The sequence below is a fragment of the Triturus cristatus genome, chromosome 11 (assembly GCF_964204655.1).
Source record: "Triturus cristatus chromosome 11, aTriCri1.1, whole genome shotgun sequence".
Classification (NCBI taxonomy): Eukaryota; Metazoa; Chordata; class Amphibia; order Caudata; family Salamandridae; genus Triturus; species Triturus cristatus.
In genome coordinates this window covers 623937491-623959228 of record NC_140594.1, presented here as the reverse complement: position 1 = coordinate 623959228, position 21738 = coordinate 623937491, and the positions used below count along the sequence as shown (strand labels likewise).

General features: G+C 48.7%; 1 long non-coding RNA gene across 1 annotated transcript; it reads right to left on the bottom strand.

The window, feature by feature from the left end:
• Positions 1-2171: 2171 nt before the first annotated feature.
• LOC146785183 (uncharacterized) lies at positions 2172-7645 on the bottom strand. The gene is made up of 4 exons (XR_014970932.1): positions 7308-7645; positions 7013-7157; positions 3517-3576; positions 2172-3419 (listed from the first exon to the last, which is right to left on the bottom strand). It is a non-coding gene; the product is annotated as an uncharacterized LOC146785183 (long non-coding RNA).
• Between the last annotated feature and the right edge of the window lie 14093 nt (positions 7646-21738).

Here is a 21738-nt window from a genome sequence, read left to right as displayed (position 1 = left end):
GCATACTCCTTGGGAGCCGTGAGCAGTGTGACGTATGCAACCCTGGGCCTTGAAGGGCAACATGAGTGTACACTCCTGGGTCTCAATGGGTAATGTGTCTGATGTAGCGTTGCCTTAGTAAGTATACCCCTGGGCCTCAATGGCCAACACCAGGAGCAGATTTACAAGGAACTGACGCATCTGCATGGATGCGTCAGTTTCCTTGCGCCAGCGCCAAATGTTCTTGTGCCACCATGGATGCACTGTATTTACAATACATTGCTCCATGGCACAAGGATTAACAGATATGTCTGAAATTCTGATACATCTGTTGGCCCAAAAGTGACGCATTGCTGGAGTCTCTCATGAAAGTGACGCAACTCCAGCAATGTGCCACAACGAATAGGTGAGTCCCATACAAAAAGCCCAGCGTCATTCCTTATGGCTGGTCTGAGCAGGCATAGGGATTTTGACTCAGTGAAGGCGTAGAGTGCCGCAGTGAAATATTTTGTAAATTTCACCGCGCCAGTTCTACATGGCTTTTTGTGTTGGGACGCCTAGCCTGCATACATTATGCCTGGCGCAAGTATAATGTGACGCAGGGCTTTACAACATGACGCATCTCCCTAGATGCATCACGTTGTAAATTTGCGCCGCCGTTGCGTCAAAAAAGTGATGCAATGGCGGTGCAAAGAGGCGCAAGGGGCTTGTAAATCTGCCCCTCAGTGTGTAACCTTGGGCCCAGAGAGTGTCTATCCCTGACCACAATCCCTGCTTCTGAGTCACTGATGCCAATCTGACTGCTATATCATGGCTGACAAAAATACAGTGTGACAAGAAACCATGAGGCATATTTCACAATCCTATCATTACACCAGTGCGAATGTAAGGAATGTAACAGTTGACTCCTTAGGTCACTAAAGCCAACCTGAGCCGTGGACCCAAGAGTCACAATGGATAACCTGACAGACTGACTCCTGGGTCTCAATGTCAGTATGCTAGATCCATCCCACGGATCACAGTGTGAACTATATAGCCTGCTCAAATTTTGCGCTAAGCATCGGTTTATTCGCAGAGCGCACACTGAAGTCGCCTTGCGGCTGCACAGCATACCTGCAACTGACACTGACAAATTCTGGGCCATGATCTGACAATGTAGGAGGTTTGTAAAGGACACATCACCTAATCCAATCCAACACAGCTCCTTCTTCTTTGTTTCACTCCTCCCTACTACTAACAATAATGTAGAAGTAACTGTGAACATGGGTAACAAAAATACAACAGCAAATGCTCCGAGCTAAAACAAAGTAAAAGATATTAAGACAGTTCACACCTAAACACAATTAGGGCTCCCTGTTTTATAGTATTTATTTTTTTGCCATTTCCGTCTGTATTTATCCATATTTATTTTTTGTCAATTTATCTGTACTTATCCAAATTTATTATGTGTTTTGTGAAAAAAATAAAGCTGAAACTGGTATATTTCCACATTTATTTAAACCAATAAATATGCAGTCACGCTTGAATGCATGCCCAGTCTCAGTGAAATGAACACCCGCAGAAGATAAATCAATGCACTTATATGAAAATATGCACCTTTCAGTATCAGCCTTGCTGTTTAAGCCTCTTTACTACTTAACCCTTACCTATTAATCAACACAGTTACTGGCCTTGCAGTCATGGCAAAGTGTATTTAGAATTACTCAAAAAGCTCCCAATTTCCGTTTTTATCCACACTTAAAAATAAATACAAACAAGAAAGTAAATGTTTTCTGTCTGTATTCATCTGTAAAAATCAGTAAAACCGGAAAACAGGGGGCCTTGAACATAATCTTCAGGTTTCTTGGGACAATAATTCCTTCTCAAGGATTTTTTTGATACCTCTTCATCCTGCACCATGATCCCCTCCCCTTTATTCAGTACTGAATCAGCTGAAGCTCCTACTATATCGTTCTTGACCAAAGACCCTTCAGACTCTCCCACAAACTTGTTGAGTTCTGTTGAGCTTCTTGGTCAGAATTGTCACCTATTTCTGCATTAGTCGCAGATGTCAGTGTTTAATTTTTAGGTGTAAGGGGAACCACCGTGACAAAATCATCACCACTCTTTAAAGAAACACATAAATCAGCCTAGCTTTTTATAATAATCTCAACAAACTATCTCTTTTTAAATTTTTTAAATTTTTTAATCCGGACAGGTAAAACAGACTTTTTACAGCATGGCACCCTAGTAGTATACAGTAAACCTGCAAATTATTAACATAGACACATGTACAGGGCTACGTTAATACCATATATCGGCATCATACAGGGGACGTTCCTCAGTATTTACCCTCCAGGCGAAATGCTCAACCTCCCACTCCCGGGCACGACATTTCCTTATCCTCTTATTCTTGGTTCTGGAGTGTGCCCCCTGCATCTTTAGTAAAGATACCCCTTGTGTTCTGTGTGCGGATCGCTAGCTCCGCAAGGTTTTAACAACTCATCTGTTTGCTGGGGCATTATCCTAATGGTATTTGCTCGCATTCAGTCTCGCCCGTTTCTTTACTGACTAAATACTTTTGCAGAGGGTTCCAGTAATTTTTGGGGTGGTAACAATTAGCTATAAACATCCATCTGGGTGTTACAATATACCATGTCTGAGTACCATTCCTTTATTGTGGGGGCACGGCCCCTTGCCCAACGCATAGCCACTCTGCGCTTGGCCAAGAGTAGACCAATTGCAACCAACTTCCTGTCTTGTGCGGCTATCTCTTTATCATACCCCAGTCTGCTTCTGCTTTTTACTACACCCCTGGGAGCAATTGAAGAACTACTGCAGGGTATGAGGGATTTGCATCCCAGAGTCCCAAGTGCACATACATTTCAGTCTGTGGCTGCGCCCGGGCTGGCGCATCCGGCTGCCTCTATGCCTGTTGATGGTCTAAGCTTTTCTTTGAACAATGGAACTAATAGTAATACAACCACCAGTGCCCCTGAGCCACCTCCGCATAGCCATGCCACCGACCAGAGTACTGTGGTATGCTCGCCTCAAACTGCGAGGATGCTGACCCGGTCAATATTCTTTAGCCCCAGTTACTTATTTCTATGAACTAGTGCCGTTTAACGCCCTCTGACAGCTCTGTGGAGAATGAGATGTGGAATGGCGCTGGGGGTCTTTCTCACCAAATGACCATCAATCAGCCACCAGCTTGTTCCCCCCTACGGGGTTGTAATAGTCAATGTCCGTCCTTTGACTCATGGCACAAGTGAAATCTCAGACTAGCTGAAGAACAAGGTCATTTATTGGGATATATTTCCACTTCATAGGGCAGAGTTGTGTTCTTCTGCTTCCTGGGTCCTCGGGTGTTCTTCCGGGGCTGGTTGACTTGCTGCTTCTTCCCGGCGGGTAACATTGTTGCAAAGGAGCTTCTGTTTGGCTTAACCCTTTGCGTCCTGGTTCTGAAATAACAAGAGTTAGGTAAAGAGTTTTTTTAAAGGATCACATTATCTTTGTTTTTGGTTAATTCCAGAACTATGCTTTAAATAAGAACGGTACTTATTTGATGGTCCCGTGTTCTTGTTGCGCGTTTCTGGAGGTTCTCTTAAATTGTGGTTGCTGTAAAGAAAGAAAGTATAATCATTATTGCAAAATATTCCAGATCTTCGCTATTGCAATTCGCATAGTTTTGACCCTTGCCTTTTTGCCTTTTTTGTCCCGTGCTTCCTCCTGCTTAGGGAAATTAGTTTTTTAGTTTTTCCCTGCATGCAGGAGTAACGGGTACATTCCTATTTTTGATTAAGGGTCCTACCACTCCTACGGTGTCTCTAACCTAGGTTTGTATCTTATTGTCCTTTTCTTGTTTCAAATGCTAACTTCTGCAATCCTATTACCTATTGACCCTTGTCCGTCCTTATAGACAGTGGGGGTGTTCCATCGTCCCCGGGAGTTGTTTCCTCGCACATACTTTGCACCTTCCATTCAAGGTATCTCTTAGGAACAGGGTAGGGGTAATCCTAGTCAGCTGCCTTTTTACCCATGTATAGTACTCACCTTGTGCTTTCTCCTTTAGGGTTCTAGAAGACTCTCTCAGAAGATCCAGCGGACGTCTACCCCTTCTTCCTTCCCTTGTTTTGTTTACCTCCTACCCCACCTTCCCTCTTTTGCTATGACTTAGTTGGGCGAAGGAGGTGGGTTAGGGAAGTTGGGGTTTAGCCTCGTGTCCATCCATGTCGCCCCTGCAGTAAACTCAGGTGAGCCATTTCACTCCCTGAGTGTGGGTGACTGATATACATTAAAACTAGTGCTGTGACCTTGCTACTCATGGTGAGGGTAAAGTTGAGCTCGAGCAGTTTGCACAGCTCATGCCCTGGGTACCACTGGTACCACTTACCAGGAACTTACAAGGGGGTTCAAGTCCTTGCCAGTTGGCGTTATCAATCCACATACATCATATTTAGGGAGAAAGCACTGGGACTGGGGCCTGGTTAGCAGGCTCCAGTGCACAGCAGCTAGTAGTCCAAATGGGGGCAAAAAGTGGGGGGAAACCTGCAAAAAAAGTTTCCTTACCGGGCCCAGCACCACTGGCCCTGGAGAGACCATCACAGTCCTGGGGCTCAGCTGGTGATAATGTCCTTAGTCCATCTTTCAGAGCATCAGGTGTCTCCTCTTTCCAGCTGGCTATTCTTCCACTGTCGTCGCTACCCAGATGTAGTGTTCATAAGTGGTAGTGGAATGTTCTAGATGTCAGGCACTGCTGGCCATCCCAGGAGGCCACATCTTCCTTCCACCACTGTCCCAAGCCTCCTGCACTGCATTCTAGGACAATCTAATATGGCGCCATCAAGTTTTCTCTTAGAAGAGCTCCTATGATAGCCTCAGTCAGACCCCTAGTACCTATCATTGATCACTTAGTTGTGGAAGTAACTCCCTTGAGTACATATATACTGTGGTACAGAATTCCGAAGTGAAAATTATAAGGCTAACCGTTAATAAGAATGTACATTAAGCCTAAAGATCCAATTATCCGGGGACTAAAGTGGACTGCTGACTGGGAGGATCGCATCTCTCTATATGTGGACAATGTTCTCCTCTACCTGGCCTCCCCCAAAGCGTCGCTCAATAGAGTACTCAATATATTCACTCATTTTGGGAACTACTCTGGGTACACTGAGTATTTCCGATACCTGCAGGTGCGCCATGCTCTCAGAACAAGCATATCCAAGGGCGACTCTCCCCCAGAATCCTCGCCACTAGAGGACAGACTTCTAGACGGGTATCTGTCCACAAAAGCAATATCTCTAACCTACAAAAAAATTATTAACAACGCACCAGATCCGCTCCGGACGGTCATGAAGTGCTGGGTTAGCGATGGACTCGAACTTGATGATGAGGAATGGCAGGAGGCAGTCCCGTCACTGTGGGAGGTCGCTATTTCCTCCAGACTGCGTTTGGTCCAGCTTAAGGTCCTACATAGGGTTTATGTGTCAGGATCCCAATTAGTCAGCATGGGACGAACTGACAAGGGACAGTGTAGAAGGAACTATGGGCAACCAGGCACTTTCATGCATATACTATGGGAATGCATACACATTCAGAAATACTGGGTGGAAATACACAAATGCATAGGGGAGGTCCTGGAATGTATTATTGGTTTTGAGGCCAAATGATGCCTGTTAAATATGTGGGAACCCACAGACTTGTCGAGCAAAGACATTATATGGGTGACTCTGGGCCTAATGGTGGCCAAAAGGAACATTGCACAGCTGTGGGAAGTGGGGGTACCTCCTAAAGTTGCAGCCTGGAAGCTGGATATGTTCTGGTGCATGGCCAGGGAAAGAACGGTATATGTAGCACGAGGGTGCCCCAAAAAATGGTCCGCTATATGGGTTAAATGGAATGCCTACCGAGGATATATATGTGACCCACCTATTGTCCCCCCAAATGAAGAACTTGAGTAACTATATTTCTGTAGCATACTGATGCTGATCTATGTGTTTCACTGCCTCCACTGATATAATTCCATGTCAATTTGAATATTCTTCCATTTTCTCGTAAAGTACAATGTCAATTCTATGTTGGTTAATAAAAATATATTTTTTTTAAAACACAAATCGGTTGAATACTCCATAGGTGGGTTAATAAATTACTTTTTTGTCCCCCCCCCCCAAAAAAATTTACATTAAGGCGCAATCTCTGTTTTATTTATGATGTGTAACTTCCATATCTGTATGGGTTAGCAAGTATAGTGAAAAGATATAACTAAATGTACATGTACAGAATGTATAATCCGATTTAAAATGCCAATAAAAAGATGTTTTAAAAGAAATAAATAATCATTGCTCACTTAGCTGATATCCCTTCCCAACAAAACTTCAAAGGGGAGCATCTCTTCTGTTGCCTCCAGATGTCTGGTCTTCCTCATTTGTTCAGTGGGCCTGGGCTGATCCTTTGATAATTAGGAAACTTCTCTGAAGCAGGGCGCCTGTTGACATTTTTAACCCACTCAAGTCGCTTCCTCTGCAAACCTTTCCTTCTGGCAGCCAGGTTTCCATGGTTCTGAGTTTAGAGCAGTGTAAGTTTATTGGAGCACTTTCAACTTGTCAACAGTATTTCCCCTGTGACGCCTCATCCAAGCATGATGATAGGCACTCCTTCCCTTGTAGTCTTCTTCCTGAAAGTGTGTTCTGCTGAGGAAAGCAGCATTGCCCCAGTGTTGTACTCTTTGGGGTTCTGTGCATATTTTGAACAGCCCGTACATTTTTCCAATGGCAAACATATTTGCAGCAACTCTTTTACCTATTTTTTCACTAACGATTTATTCTATATGTTTTTAAATAAAGCATGTACTGCAATAGTCATTAAAATTAGCCGGTCCCAATAAGTGAGAAAAAGAAATTTGCCCAGGATCTGTCAGCCCCGCTCACATCCTGAGTCATCCTCTGCATGCAGAGGTGGTGGAGCGGACAGAGAGTTAAGGCTACGCTGTTTGGCAGGAAGTTGCTTGCCATACTAGTTGTCACGGCCTGCAGCTTCCTGCCATCATGTCTCTTACCTTACGTTTGGTTTCCCTCGCGGATCGCGGCGTCCTTCATCGGCTCCTCTCTTCGGGCTGGATTCCGTCTTGGTTCTTCGTGTCCGCTTTCTTGGGGAGGATGGTCCTTCGCTCTTGCCTCAATCCTAGACATTCCCTCCCCACGCTCCAGGAAAGAAAGAAAACAAACAAAGAATCAAAGCCGCTTCTGCAGTGCTTAATTTGTAAAATATTAAGTAACAGGGCTCTGACCAGGAGGACACTGCAGCTTGCACCTCCCATCGCCCTTGTCATCGCTGCCAAAACAACTACTAACCATCTCTCTTGCATGTAAATGCGTCAGTTCAGATTATTTCTGGTCCCCAATGACGGCCCCCAGGGAAAGTGAAGGTCGCAGACCAGTCTTCCCCCGGGGCTATTCGTGCAAGGCCGGAAGGACAAGGTGGGGGAGGGATTTAGTGTTTGGGAAGGGGCGGGAGTTAGGAATGCATTTAAGGTGTCAGGAGAGGAGGATCCGGCCTCTTCCTGATACCTTAGCACCACCGGGAGGGTTAGAATAAAAAGTTTGTGCTGGTTAGTGGGGGCTGTTGGGGGGTTCGCTAGGCGCAGTTCGGAGGCCGACTTTAAGGGGTTTCACTATGGGCTCACTGCGACGATCGGGGGGCACCCGGCTGGGCCGAGTACTGTGGCCGTTCTTGTCCTCGGGATACGGGGGGTCTGGGACCGTTCATTGGGTATACGGGAGCTTCGTCGGCACTTGTGCTTGGATTCTTAGGGGGGGTGTGCCCTGGCGAGTCGTTGATGCCGCCTTTGCTAGTCGTTTTGTGTGCCGCGGGGGGCGGGGCGTTTGTCGCCAGTCGGCCAGTATCTGTGGGTGGGCCTGGCGTGCGGTATTTCCTCGGTTGTGCCTGTTTGGTGGGGGTCCGGAGTCACCCGGGCTGTGTGCCGGACTCCGTGGGAGCTGTGCGCGTCTCTGCCCGCCACCGGCTGAAATATGGTGCCTGGGATTATGGCGGAGAGGGTAGGCCACGGCCCACTCCGGGGCGGGAGACATGTTCTGTGGCGGCTAGCAGAGGTGGCAGTTTTGTGGGGTGGGGCGGCCGGAACCTTCCGCCCGGCCCTCTTGCGGGATATGGTGATTTTATGCTCTGAGCTGCGGCGGATGCTGGAGGCCGGCCTGGGCCCTGCTAGCGTGCAGCCTGCCATGCGTGCGGGGGAGCCGCGGTGCGCGGCGGGGGGGAAGGGGGGGGGGTTGCGGTCTGAGCCCCGAGCCTGCTTCCAAGGGGGGGGGAGCGGGCGGGCGGCGGCGGGCGATGGATGATCATTCCCCGAGAGGTCCGTGGGAGCCGGTGCGCAGGGGGTGGTGCCTGCGGGCCCTGGTGGCAATGTGTGTCTCCGCAGTTGGACACGATGCAGGTTTCACCACCTTTATGTGCGGCAGGTCTGGGCTGGGCGTCATAGTTCTGTTAAGTGGCTGAGGGGGGGCCCCTTGTCCAGCGGGCAGGGCAGGGTGAGGTCGGGCCAGGTCAAGGCTTTTTCCTGGGGGAGGGGGGAGGGACAGGGCTTGCGGCAGGCACGGGTGCTCAGGTTGGAGGGGAGATTTGTTGGTGGTCGTGGATTTCCCATGGTAGGGGTGAGGGACTGCCAGCACGGCATGAGGCCCGGTGGTGCTGGGGACCCTCCAGGTTGGAGCAGCCTGGGGGGGGGACCAGGACCGGGCGATTGATGCCAGCAGTAATGGGGCATCGCCAGCGGGGTGCACGACGGCCCCGGGGTTGCTGGCCTGAAGCAGTGGGGGGTCCGCGGCGGCCTGCCCCTCCAACGAGGGATCGCGCAGCGAACTCTGCCATGCGATGTTACAATATGTGGAATGATTTTGTTTGGTGTGAGGCTCGGGATTGGGAGTATGTCGTGGTATGAAGGGATGGGAGCTTGGATGATAAAGGACATGTGTAGATGGCTGTGGCTGAGTGGGGTTTTTCGGGGAGGGGATGGGGGTCACTTGGTGTGGTGTGATGGGAAGTGTTGGGGAGTGTGACGTGGTGACGGAAAGGGGGTGTTGACCGAGGACATAAGTGGATCATTGTGGCGGAATGGGGTTTTACGGAGGTGGGGGGGAGTTGCGGCAATCAGCCTGTTTTAGTTTTTGCAGGAGGGGAGTATGGCTTCGGACGCATCTGTGGACAGGGTGCAGCAGCGCCGGATGGGCTGTGGAGGTCCTGGATGGACTCTCAGGTAACGGAATGCAGTGAGAGGGGACTTCAGCTGGTCGGCTGAGGTGTGTGGTGATTGCGAGGGTTGGACACGGTGGCGGGACAGCGGCGGCATCCTGCTGGAGTAAGGGGGAGCCTGGTGATTTTGTGGGGATGGTTCCGGATGGACATGGTGATACCACACGCAATGAGGGTCAACCCAAGGGATCACAGATTGGGGCAGGCCAGGCTGGAGGGGGGTATTGGAGGGGGCCGGGGATGCTCGTTTATGGAGGAGGACACCGGTCTCACTGGGCTCACACCTTATGGGGGAGTCACTGTGGCCTGATGGTTAAGGTCTCAGACTCTTGCTCTCAAGGTCAAGTGTTCAATTCCTGGTCTTTCAATGTCTCCCTTTTCTTCAATTACACATATAGACGATAGTACGTTATCGGGGCAGTTGCCCTGTGGTTTCACCATGATGGCAGCTGCGCTGCAGGCGGGCTGGGGGTTTTTGCATGACAGAGCATGGGGAGAAGAGGGCTAAGATTCGCCCTGACTCATCTACACCAGAAGGGGCCTTTATTTGTTGGCTAGCGTCTCTGCAGAGCGTGGGTCTCCTTTTGTCATCAGCGGGTTCCGTTGGGATCACGTAACTAGGGGTTGGGGACTTGAGTAGCACCCCCTTTCATAGGGGGTTACGCGGGGGCCCCTCTGGGGATCTCAAGGAGAGCGTGCGGGTGTCAGGGTGGCCTAATGGTTTGGGGTTTTAGACTCCTGTTCGCCAGGTTGAGTGTTCAATTCCTGGTGTCGATTGTATCAGTTTCTGCACTTACAGGTGTGGGCCATAGTAGTTAAGTAACAGCGGGTTTGGTGTGGGCAGGGGGTCCGTGCACGGTTCATGGAGGCCAGGGGCTTCTGTCGAGGGTCTTTTTCATATTGGCAGCCGGTGCTGCGGCACAGACAGGTGGGTTTTCAGGCGTGGGTTGGGGGGGGCACCGGGGTCGCAACGGGCGAAAGAGGCAGGTGCTTTGCACTAGGTGGCTTCTGACGAGGGATGGCGGACTATGGGGGTTTAAGGCATCGGCGGGGTTGGTGGTCCGGGGGATCGGCCCTCATGGGTGCACGTGGTCAGACTCATCGACAAGTGGCTGGGGGACGTGCCTGGGGGCTGGGCAGGTATGGGGCTCTTGACGGAAGTGTTGTTACACACTTGCTAGGCAAGCGTCATATAGTAGGGTGGGGGTGATGTATGTCTGCCTCGGCCAGGATGGGGTGGGGGACGCTGTCGGACATTGAGTTATATGATCCGGGTGGGGGTTTTCGGGGCGCCGCAGTCGTTGGTTTTCCTCTTGGATTCTATGGAGCACTAGCGAGCCCTGAAGGTATCGGAGACTTTGTCGTTGAGCTCCAGAACGGTAACACGTCCCTTCCCTCCCAGGACGTGGGGATGCATGACGATATATGGGCTGATTTCAGTCCTAGGTATGCAGTGCAGTAGAGCAGTATGCACGGGGTTGACTGTCCGATTACCATCATCCTGTGGGCCGAAGTGAGAAGGGAGTCCATTGGGTCGGGGACGCCTCGGTTGGTTTCCTTGGTCGGTAGTGTAGTGGTGAAGGGAGAGATTTCGGGTCCTTGCTGATGCGGGCGACGGAGGGGTGGTATCTGAGGTCCGTGGGGAGTGCGTTTCGCAGCCTGGGGAACGTTACCGGAGGAGATTCGGCATGGGTTGTCTTTCTCATTTGCAGTTTCGGTTGGAGGGGGAGGGAGTAGGCGATCTCGTTTTCTTTTTCCCGGTTTGTCGTTGGGCAGTTGGTGGTTGGGGTCGGGGGAGACCAGGCCTGGGCCGGGGGACCGTGAGACTGATTGAAAGGGGGCCTGGAATCTGGCAGGGGAGGTTGGTGATTAGTCAATGGCTACGTGTGTCTACGCAACAGGTACCTGTAGGGCAGGCAGTGGGCTTGGGACAAGAGTTGGTGGTGGTTGCGTTCTTTGGGATGCAGTGGACAGGTGCAGTGTTGTAGGGTCATAGCGAATGGGGTGGCATATAATGACTGATGAGCGGGGACATAATATTTGCAGGACTAATCATTCTTTTTCTGCTACAGGCAATGGGAGTAGATCGCCTAGGCATTGGACGGCACAGGAGGCGTACTAGCAGGCGTACAGTCGTCACCAGGCAGGGAACACAGTCGTCAGGCTGTGAGATGATGGGGGAAACAGTGAATGACAGTGGGGGGGAGTTGTGGCCGGTACGGCTGACATGGTGTCACATGGAACACGTGGATTGGGGATACCTGTGGGTGAACGGAGTATTCTGGGATATGGCTGGTTTGGCTTTGCACTATTGGGACATGGAAGGGGATATGGTTCACTGACATGGAAGGTGGGCTACTTTTGGGTATGTGCATGATTGTGCCTTGCGGATGTGGGGAACGGGATGCTATCGAACGGGATGGGCAGGTTAAGGCCCACTGGTGATGAGATTGTCTCGAAGGGACACAGACTGTTTGTTTCACAGGAGACAAGTATTATGGTCGAGGATTGGCCCGGTTGTTCTTTATTACACGGGCCGCAGTTAGGTGGTGGATGGTCATTCACCGCGATGGGGGGGCCCCCCACTTTGTTCACGGACAAGGATTGGTCTTACCAGGTTGCTTGTTACACAAGATGCAGGTACAGGCGGTGGATGGTCGTTCACAGCAGTGGTAGCATTTTTTCCTGAACGAGGATTGGCCTGAACGGGTTATCTGGTTTGCGCATGACGCGGGCCCAGGTGGTGGAGGTCGTTCATCGCAATGGGGGGGCACCTTGTATGGACAAGGATTGGCTCGAAATGTTAGCGGTTCCACGGGACGTACGTTGCAGTGGTGGATGGTCGTCCACTGGGAAACGCAGTGTGGGACTCTTTAGGTGCGCTGGAACTGGAGGAGCAAAGTGGTATTGCATAGGTTTGGCACCTTTCACGACCAACGACTGTCACAACGATAGTAGGTTCATGTGGGACACGAGTTTAGATGGTGGATTGGTCGTCCGCCGGGTGCCGTGAGGTCGGCTGATGGGGGGGGAAAGGTGCCCAGGACCTGGGGGGGGGGGCAGGGAACTGCCCCACAGGGGTTCCCTGGTTGGCGGTACTTGGGAGGGGTGGTGAGTCACATACGGGCGGATCCACCCCTCGGGGGGAGAACGGTACACAGGTGACTGATAGCGGCGTGCGGAAGCAATGAAGGAGATTCAACAGAGGATGCTTGGAGGGCAAGTGAAGGTGAGAATGAGGAGAGGAAGGAGGTCACCGAGTGATTGGGGAAGAGTCAAACTGGTGAGATGGTTTGGAGAAGGATGAATGGAGAATGAGTCGGTATGGGATGGGAAATTATATTTATTGCATTTATGTACTGTTTAATAAAGTTTATATGGTTGCAACCTTGTCCTAATAAAATGGCCTTTTACGCTTCAAGTAACAGCGTGGAGTGTAGTTATTGCGCGAAGCTAAAGGAATGGCTGGGGAGGCAGGTATTGTATTCCTAAACAGCCGTTGTTCTGCTCACCATGTGGTAGACTGTTCTATGTATGGTGTTGACAATTAGGTGCCGGTGCCGAGCACCGGAAACCAATTAAGTGCCGGTGCTTAGCACAAGAAAGCCCCGGCTCAAATTAAGCATTGCGCTTCTGATCTTCTCTGGGAAGTGCAGTAGCGCGCTTTTGCATACAAGAATCAAAGCCGCTTCTGATCTTCTCTGGGTAGTGCGCTTTTGCATGCATAATCAAAGACTGCAGACAATGGAATCTTCCACACCCAACTCTTTCAATATTGCCCATAGCTTGGCATGTGATACACAATCGAACGCCGATGAAAGGTCCACGAACGTAAAATACAGACGTTCGCCCTTTATCCTTATATACTTTGATTGGAGGATCATTAAATTTAAACATTGTTCGAGTGTGCCAATGCCCTTTTGAAATCCATATTGCAAATCACTCATAATGTCATTTTCCTCGGCCCAGGTTTGTAATCTTGCCAAGATGATTCTCCCAAGGATTTTTATGGATGAATCCAGAAGGGAGATAGGTCTGTAACAAACACAACTTTGTCTATCTCCCTTCTTATAAATGGGTACAATGATCGAGGTGAGCCAAGACGGGTTTAAGCCCCTTGCCATTGCTGCATTAAAAAGTTGTACCAGCATTGGTCCCCAGATCTCAGTATTTGCCTTATATAGATCTACAGGGATCCCATCAGGCCCCGCGGCCTTACCACCCTTCATTGCTTTCAGGCCCACAATAACTTCCTCCAAAGTTATTACCAGTCTTTCAGCCCCAATACCCATATTATCCCTTGCTGGAGAATCTATGCTATGGCAAACATCTTGGGACTTATAGAGAAATGAAAAGTGCTCTACCCAATCTTCCTCGGCGATAGCAATCTCTATACGTGCTTTGCAATTATCGTAGGGGAACGGAGAATTGACGGCCCTCCAGAATGCAGATGCATCCTTGAGCTGTGAGGCTTCACATAAAGCTACCAGAGCCTCCTTTTTAATGGTGTTTTTCCTATTTTTTAGGGCTTCATTATATTTTTTCCTACATCCTCTAATTTCACTAGGATTTCGGGGTATCCTATGAATAGCACATTTTAGGTCAGTAAGGGACCGGGTACAGAGGTTATCGAACCAACTTTTCTTACCCTTAGCCCTCTTCCTGACCTCCACCCACAGATTATCCTTTACTGTGGAAGCTATTATATTAAAATGCTCAATTATCATCTCATGACTAGACTTTTCGTCCAGGCAAATAGAGAAACTGCTTGGGCAGGCATTCAAGAGCTTACCCAAAAACTTTTCCGGGACCACCTTACCCCACTTTAAGTTATATCCGTTCTGTCTGCCTAAAACTACATCAGGGACAGTACACATAGGGGATACATCTTCATGTCCGTCAAGGAAGGGGTTTTCAACCTCCATTATTTGGGGCAGATGATCGCTTAATGGTAAATCAAAAATATTTGAATTAATAATCTTGTGATTGTAGTTATTTGAGGCGATGATAAAATCGATTGTGGACTGTGCTCCTCTTCCAATAAATGTGGGCACAAAGGTAGTAGGTACTTGAGCAATTTCATTAACATAGCCCAAGTCATACGTAAACAGTATGTCATTTAATAAGTCCCCAAGCAATGAATGGTTAAAATGTGATAAATTTATCTCGTGCTCTATTGTTAATCCGCAGATACCCTGTTTGCCCCTAGGGCAAAGTTTACAATTAAAATCCCCTCCCCATAAAATCATAAATTCCCTGCCAGTTTTGTCTATTTCATGTTGTATATCCGCCCTTAGCATTTTTAGGATGCTAGGGATTTCTTTCCTTGGAATATTGTTATAGAAATTTATAAGAACAACACTAAATCCCTTCTTGTTTCTTAGGGTAATTAGTTGATAAAAACTAGATTTTAACGTGAACTGAATATTGGCGCATTTAAGCTGATTAGAAACCAGGGTGAGTAAACCACCCTTTGCTCTTCCGTGTTGGCCGCTGTCAAGACTTCCAGAACCATAGCCAGCATTAGATCAGTACCAGCAAAAGCTCAACAGTCATCCAAGCAGGGCTCCAAGTATCCATGTGGGCGAAGGCAGCATAGAGTCACCACATTGTTCCTGCGGCGCTGTGTACTGAACCTGAAGAAGCGAGTACCCCAACATGGCCGCCGAAGGGGATTACAAACAGCGAGGAGTGAGCGCTCTAGTCTTCGAGAGCGCGCGAGCAGCTGTGGAGATGAAGCGCACAGCTGCTCAGGAATCTGCGCACTTCAACTGACCTCTTCACCGGAGTCACAGCGCGGCTCTGAGTGAAGTTCTTGTTCTGAGGGAATTCCTGTCAGCGCTTCTGTTTTGGTAGTTCTTATCGCATGCGCAACGTGGGATTCTGGCAAGTGACTTATTTGAAGAATTCGTAGTATGTATTTAGTTGGTGCCACTCCGCGAAATTCTAGTTAATTATCTCAGGTTCCAGAATTGGGGTTAGCACCCCTTCACAGTTCAGTCAGTTCAATAGGACAATTTTAGTTTACTCATAGCTAGGGTTTTTAGTCATAGTGTCTACTTCAAAGTTCATTCCTTGAGTCGGAACTACTCCATTACCATTCCTCAAGAGTGTTGTTGTTCCATTCCCCATTGTTCCTTCGATAGACTCTTGAGAGGTTAAGCAGAACATTGCCTGTCATCAATCATCTCCAGGACTCGTACAGATCATCTTGTGGGTAAGAGACTTCGCCTGTATTTTCCAATTATTCACAGCAATTGTCCAGGGTGTACATTGAGTTCTTTTTCAGAGGTAGAGGGCATAGGAATCTGTGTCGACTCCAGTGTTACTGAAGTTCCTGACAGATTGAAGTGCCAAAAAAAACCTTTCACTCGAGTCGACATGGCTGAGGGATTTGATATGAACTCCTTGGCGGGAATCCTAGAAGGGTTACAGACCCAACTTACACGTTCCACAGAAGAGAATAGAGTCCTGAGGGATGAGGTAAATAGGTCCCAACAAGAAACTCGTCACGTTCAACAGAAATTAGAGGAACTCTTAGCGGGGACAACTCCTTTACCTAGCTTCAACTCCTCTCAGAACTCTAGTGCAGAAGTGGCCACGCAAGTAATTCACTCAGTGGCACCTATTGTCCCCTTAGCCAACCCAGAACGCTTTAGCGGGGACCCCCATAAGGCCCAGATTTTCCTGACCCAATGTTCCCTACATTTCCTGTGCAGATCAGTAGTGTTCAAAGAGGATCAAGCCAAGGTCGCATTCATGTTGTCTTACTTGAGCGGCGACGCCGCAGCTTGGTCTATGCCGTTGGTCTCTCGAGACGACGCAGTTTTGTACGATTTCAACCGTTTCAAGAAGGAATTCCTACGAATATTCGACAGAAGAACGGCCAATCAAGCCACCGACAACGAACTTCTAGACCTTAGGCAAGGCAATCGAGAATTGGTGACATATATAGCTCAGTTCAACAAACTAATCGTCGAGACAGATTGGCCCGACAGTAAACGTGCGGCGATATTCTATCGTGGTCTCAAAGATGAAATAAAAGATGCATTGGCGCAGATCCCGAAGCGTCCTCAGGAAATCTCAGAACTTATTGATTTAGTTCTTCAAATAGAGCATCGATTGTTTGAAAGAAGGTCAGAAAAGAAGCGAGACTACAAGTCGTTTGTGCCACGCCTAGACCGTATGAGACCCGAACCCTCAAAACCTGATACGGGTACCGGGGAGGAACCAATGCAAATAGGTTCCATCAGGGGCCCTCTCTCTCAAGAAGAAAAAGATAAAAGGCGAGCAAATCAGTTGTGTTTGTATTGTGGTACCTCAGGACATTTTGTGAGGGAGTGCCCGAAGAGAAACAAGAGTAACCAGGGGTTAAAAGATCGATCCCACCAGTAACAGGAGTTGCCCTGGTGGGATGTTCCAAACAGTCAACTCATGAGCCTCAGCAACAGATTAACACATTGCAGTCAGCGGCCCCCCATCTTACAGTATTTTTTACAGTCAAATTCGGAACCCAGAATTTGGAAGAAGTCTCAGTCATGATTGATTCGGGGGCCACTGGGAACTTCTGTGACCTGAGATTTGCGCAAGAAATGGGCATAAGGGCGATCAAGAAGAAGAATCTCGAAGTCGTAAAGGCAGTCGACGGCTCCAATTTAACTTCAGGACCCATAGTAGAAGAAACAGAGACCTTAGAATTGGAAGGATTGCAGGGTCATCGAGAATTTATTAGATTTAACCTCATAGACGCACCCCAGTTCCAGCTGATTTTAGGGTTACCATGGTTGACCACGCATAACCCGATTATCGATTGGGAGAGGAGAACAGTCAAGATGAACTCGGCATTTTGTCAGAGGAATTGTTTTACTAAGAAGTCAGAAGAGTGCAAGGGATCGCCGGCTACGGGGTTGGCCAAGTTGTCGCTCCACATCTGCACGGTTAGCGCAGTGGAAATACCAAAAGAATACCAAGATTTAGCGAGTGTGTTCGACAAAAGGAATGCAGAAAAATTACCACCACACAGAAGCTATGATTGCAAGATCGAATTGGAAGCCGGTGCCAACCTGCCCTGCAGTCGAGTTTACGCACTCACCGAAAAAGAGAACATCTACCTCAAAGAGTATTTGGAAGAGTTTACCAGGATGGGTTTCATAAGGCCATCACAGTCTCCAGTTTCATCTCCGCTTTTCTTCCGGCCCAAGAAGGATGGGACTCTCCGCACGTGTATCGACTACAGAGCCTTGAACCAAGTTACAGTGAAAAATCGGTACCCATTGCCACTAATCAATCAACTATTGGATCAAGTCAAAGGAGCAAAGATTTACACCAAGCTTGACCTGCGTGGAGCTTACCATTTGGTGAGAGTAGCCGAGGGTGATGAGTGGAAAACAGCCTTTCGGACCAAGTATGGGTTGTTTGAGTATCAAGTGATGCCTTATGGGTTGAGCAATGCCCCAGCAGCATTTCAAAACTTCGTTAATGATGTTCTGAGAGAATTCTTGGATCGAGTGGCTGTCGTCTACATTGATGACATATTGATTTTTTCCGACAACTTGGAAGATCATGTCAAGCATGTGCGAGCCATACTCCAGAAGCTTTTGGATAACCACTTGTACGTGAAATTGGAGAAGTGTTCTTTCCATGCCGAGAAGGTGGAGTTCTTGGGATTCATGTTGTCCGCAGCAGGGGTCGAGATGGATAATTCAAAGGTCCGTGCCATTCAGGAGTGGTCATCGCCAGGAAGTGTGAAGGAAATCCAAAGTTTTATTGGTTTTGCCAATTTTTACCGGAGGTTCATTCCTAATTTCTCGTCTAAAGTCACTCCCATCACACACCTGCTAAAGAAGGGACAAAAATTTGTGTGGACTGCAACTGCAGAACAAGCCTTCCAAGACTTAAAGACGGCCTTCATTAGCGCCCCCATTCTAATGCACCCTGATCCAGAACAAGCCTTTTTCGTTGAAACTGATGCATCAGACTTCGCAACTGGAGGAATTTTGTCACAGAGGAACAAAACGACGGGACAACTGCATCCGGTGGCCTACCGGTCCAGGAAGCTGTCGGACACGGAGCGCAATTACTCCATTGCCGACAAGGAACTACTGGCTGTTCGAGAAGCATTCCAAGATTGGCGACACTACTTACTGGGGGCCAAGCATACTGTCACTGTGTTTACAGACCATCGCAACCTCCAATTCCTAAAGTCTGCCAAAACACTTTCGCCACGTCAATTGAGATGGTCCTTGTACTTCTCAGAGTTTGACTTCGTGATCACATACAAACCAGGTGCGAAAAATGGGAAGGCCGATGCACTTTCGCGCATGAACCCAACAGCCGAAGAGAAACCTTCAGTCGAAGAACCCATAGTCCCATTGAAACAAATAATCGGAGCCATGCAAATGAAAGAATTCGATGAACAAATTCAGCAAGTCTGCTCAGAAGAGGATCTTCGTAAGTGGGCCGAGGCCGATGCTAAAAGAAAACTTGTCGAAGGACTCCCATATCATGAAGGCAAGCTATATCTTCCAACCAGAACTCTCCAAGAAGAGGCTTTGAGAGGTTGTCACGATGATCGGATGGCAGGCCACAAGGGGGTCAAGAAGACCGAAGAACTGGTCCGGCGACACTTTTGGTGGCCGGGTCTGGCAGCCCAAGTAAGACAATATGTTTCGACCTGTGAAGTCTGCATCAAAGGGAAGCCCAGTCGTCAGGCCCCACAAGGGTTATTGCAACCCTTACCTAACGCACCCTACCCCTGGCACACCGTGACATTAGATTTAATAGTGGATCTGCCCTCTAGTCAAGGTAACACAGTGATTTTGGTGGTGGTGGACTCATTTTCTAAAATGGGACATTTCATTCCTTTCAAGGCAGTACCCACAGCTTCGCAATTAGTACAGACATTCAACCAACACATCATTCGGGCACACGGAATTCCACAAGTGATCATCTCAGATAGGGGGTCACAGTTCATGTCGAAGTTTTGGAAGACCTTTATGCACAACTTAGGCGTTGACACACGTTATTCAACTAGTTACCACCCCGAGACAGACGGTCAGACCGAGAGGTTGAACCAGGAGCTAGAACAATATTTACGCCTCTATCTGTTAGAGCAGGATGTAGAATGGTCCGAATTACTGTGGACTGCAGAATTCGCATACAATAACGCAACACATGATTCCACAGGGTTCACTCCATTTTATTTGAACACAGGCAGACACCCGGCTATCACACTGGGGAGACAGATTGGGGAGGTTCCAGCCGTGGCTAGAGTAATGGGGGAGCTGCAGCGCTCTTACAAAAGAGCTTTGAGCAATTTAAGCAAGGCCAAACAATCCTATAAAAAGCAGGCAGACAAAAAGAGAAGACAAGGCCCACAGTTTAAAAAAGGTGACCAGGTGTGGCTATCCACAAGGCATTTGAGATTAAAGGGTAATCGGAAGTTTCAGCCTAGATTCATAGGGCCATTTAAAATTCAGAAGATCATAAATCCTGTAGTGGCGAAGTTACAATTACCAAAGTCACTGAAAATTCATCCGACCTTCCATGTTTCCCTTCTGAAGAAAGGTCCAGACAAGGTCAGATTAAAAAACTCTCCACCCGCCATAGTGGCAGAATCGAGCGAAGAATACGAAGTCAGCAGAATCTTAGATTCCAAGGTGACAAGAAACAAACTGTATTACTTGATAGAGTGGAAGGGGTACGGACCTGAGGAAAGGTCGTGGGAACCAGCTGTCCATGTAAATGCCCCACGACTAGTTAAGGCCTTTCATCAGGCACACCCAAACAAGCCCGCTGTGGAAGGAACATTCTTGAAAGGGGGTACTGTCAAGACTTCCAGAACCATAGCCAGCATTAGATCAGTACCAGCAAAAGCTCAACAGTCATCCAAGCAGGGCTCCAAGTATCCATGTGGGCGAAGGCAGCATAGAGTCACCACATTGTTCCTGCGGCGCTGTGTACTGAACCTGAAGAAGCGAGTACCCCAACATGGCCGCCGAAGGGGATTACAAACAGCGAGGAGTGAGCGCTCTAGTCTTCGAGAGCGCGCGAGCAGCTGTGGAGATGAAGCGCACAGCTGCTCAGGAATCTGCGCACTTCAACTGACCTCTTCACCGGAGTCACAGCGCGGCTCTGAGTGAAGTTCTTGTTCTGAGGGAATTCCTGTCAGCGCTTCTGTTTTGGTAGTTCTTATCGCATGCGCAACGTGGGATTCTGGCAAGTGACTTATTTGAAGAATTCGTAGTATGTATTTAGTTGGTGCCACTCCGCGAAATTCTAGTTAATTATCTCAGGTTCCAGAATTGGGGTTAGCACCCCTTCACAGTTCAGTCAGTTCAATAGGACAATTTTAGTTTACTCATAGCTAGGGTTTTTAGTCATAGTGTCTACTTCAAAGTTCATTCCTTGAGTCGGAACTACTCCATTACCATTCCTCAAGAGTGTTGTTGTTCCATTCCCCATTGTTCCTTCGATAGACTCTTGAGAGGTTAAGCAGAACATTGCCTGTCATCAATCATCTCCAGGACTCGTACAGATCATCTTGTGGGTAAGAGACTTCGCCTGTATTTTCCAATTATTCACAGCAATTGTCCAGGGTGTACATTGAGTTCTTTTTCAGAGGTAGAGGGCATAGGAATCTGTGTCGACTCCAGTGTTACTGAAGTTCCTGACAGCCGCTCTCTGCCGGGGTGAAAAAACTTCTGTAACCATTAATGTGTACTGGGTCTATGGTCCAGGTTTCTTGAAAAGCCATTATATCATGTCCACCTATAACAGTTTCCCAAGATGGGTTTTTAGGTCGAGGACTACCGGTCTGCCGAAGGCAGAACCGGAAGTCGGAGATTTAATGTTTTCTAGAGTGGCTATTTAGCCCGCCTCTCTTTTAGCTTCTCCTCCATTGGCTGGCTTCCTAAACGGAGGCCAGCCGTTGGAGGAGAGAGCCGTCCCTCCAAATAGGCTCCGTCTTTTTCAGATTCGGGGGCGTGTTCCTTGCTGTTCTTTCCACTTTTTAGCCACGCCCTTTTGAACAGCAGGAACACGCCCCCGAATCCGAAAAAGTTTCGAAGCTTCCATCCGCCATTTTTGAGCAATCACGCGAAGCTCCGAGTGCGTTGCGGCGGCGCCGGGCTCGGGAATCCTGTGCACAGCTCCCAGGTGCAGCCTGCTCCATGCCCGGCTGCCCTGTGCACATCACAGACCGACAGCCTCCTCCCGAGGATCCCGGTGGCTGCGCTCCACCCTCAGCCCGGCCGCTATCTTCCAGTGCCGTCCGCGCCGCGGCACACTAAGCACCTTAGTAAACATCAATTGGCTGCTAATGGCTTAGGGGGAAGACAAGGAAGGAGTGGACATTACTGAAAGGAACCAGGGGACGTGGGGTAGCAGCCTCCGTCAGTGCGATATGAACATTGGTCTGCATGAACAGAAACCACAGCAGCGAATGCTACGTAAAACCGTAGACTGGAAGCAATCGATATAGGAAGCGGAATGGAGTGTAAAAGTCGCTTGAAATGC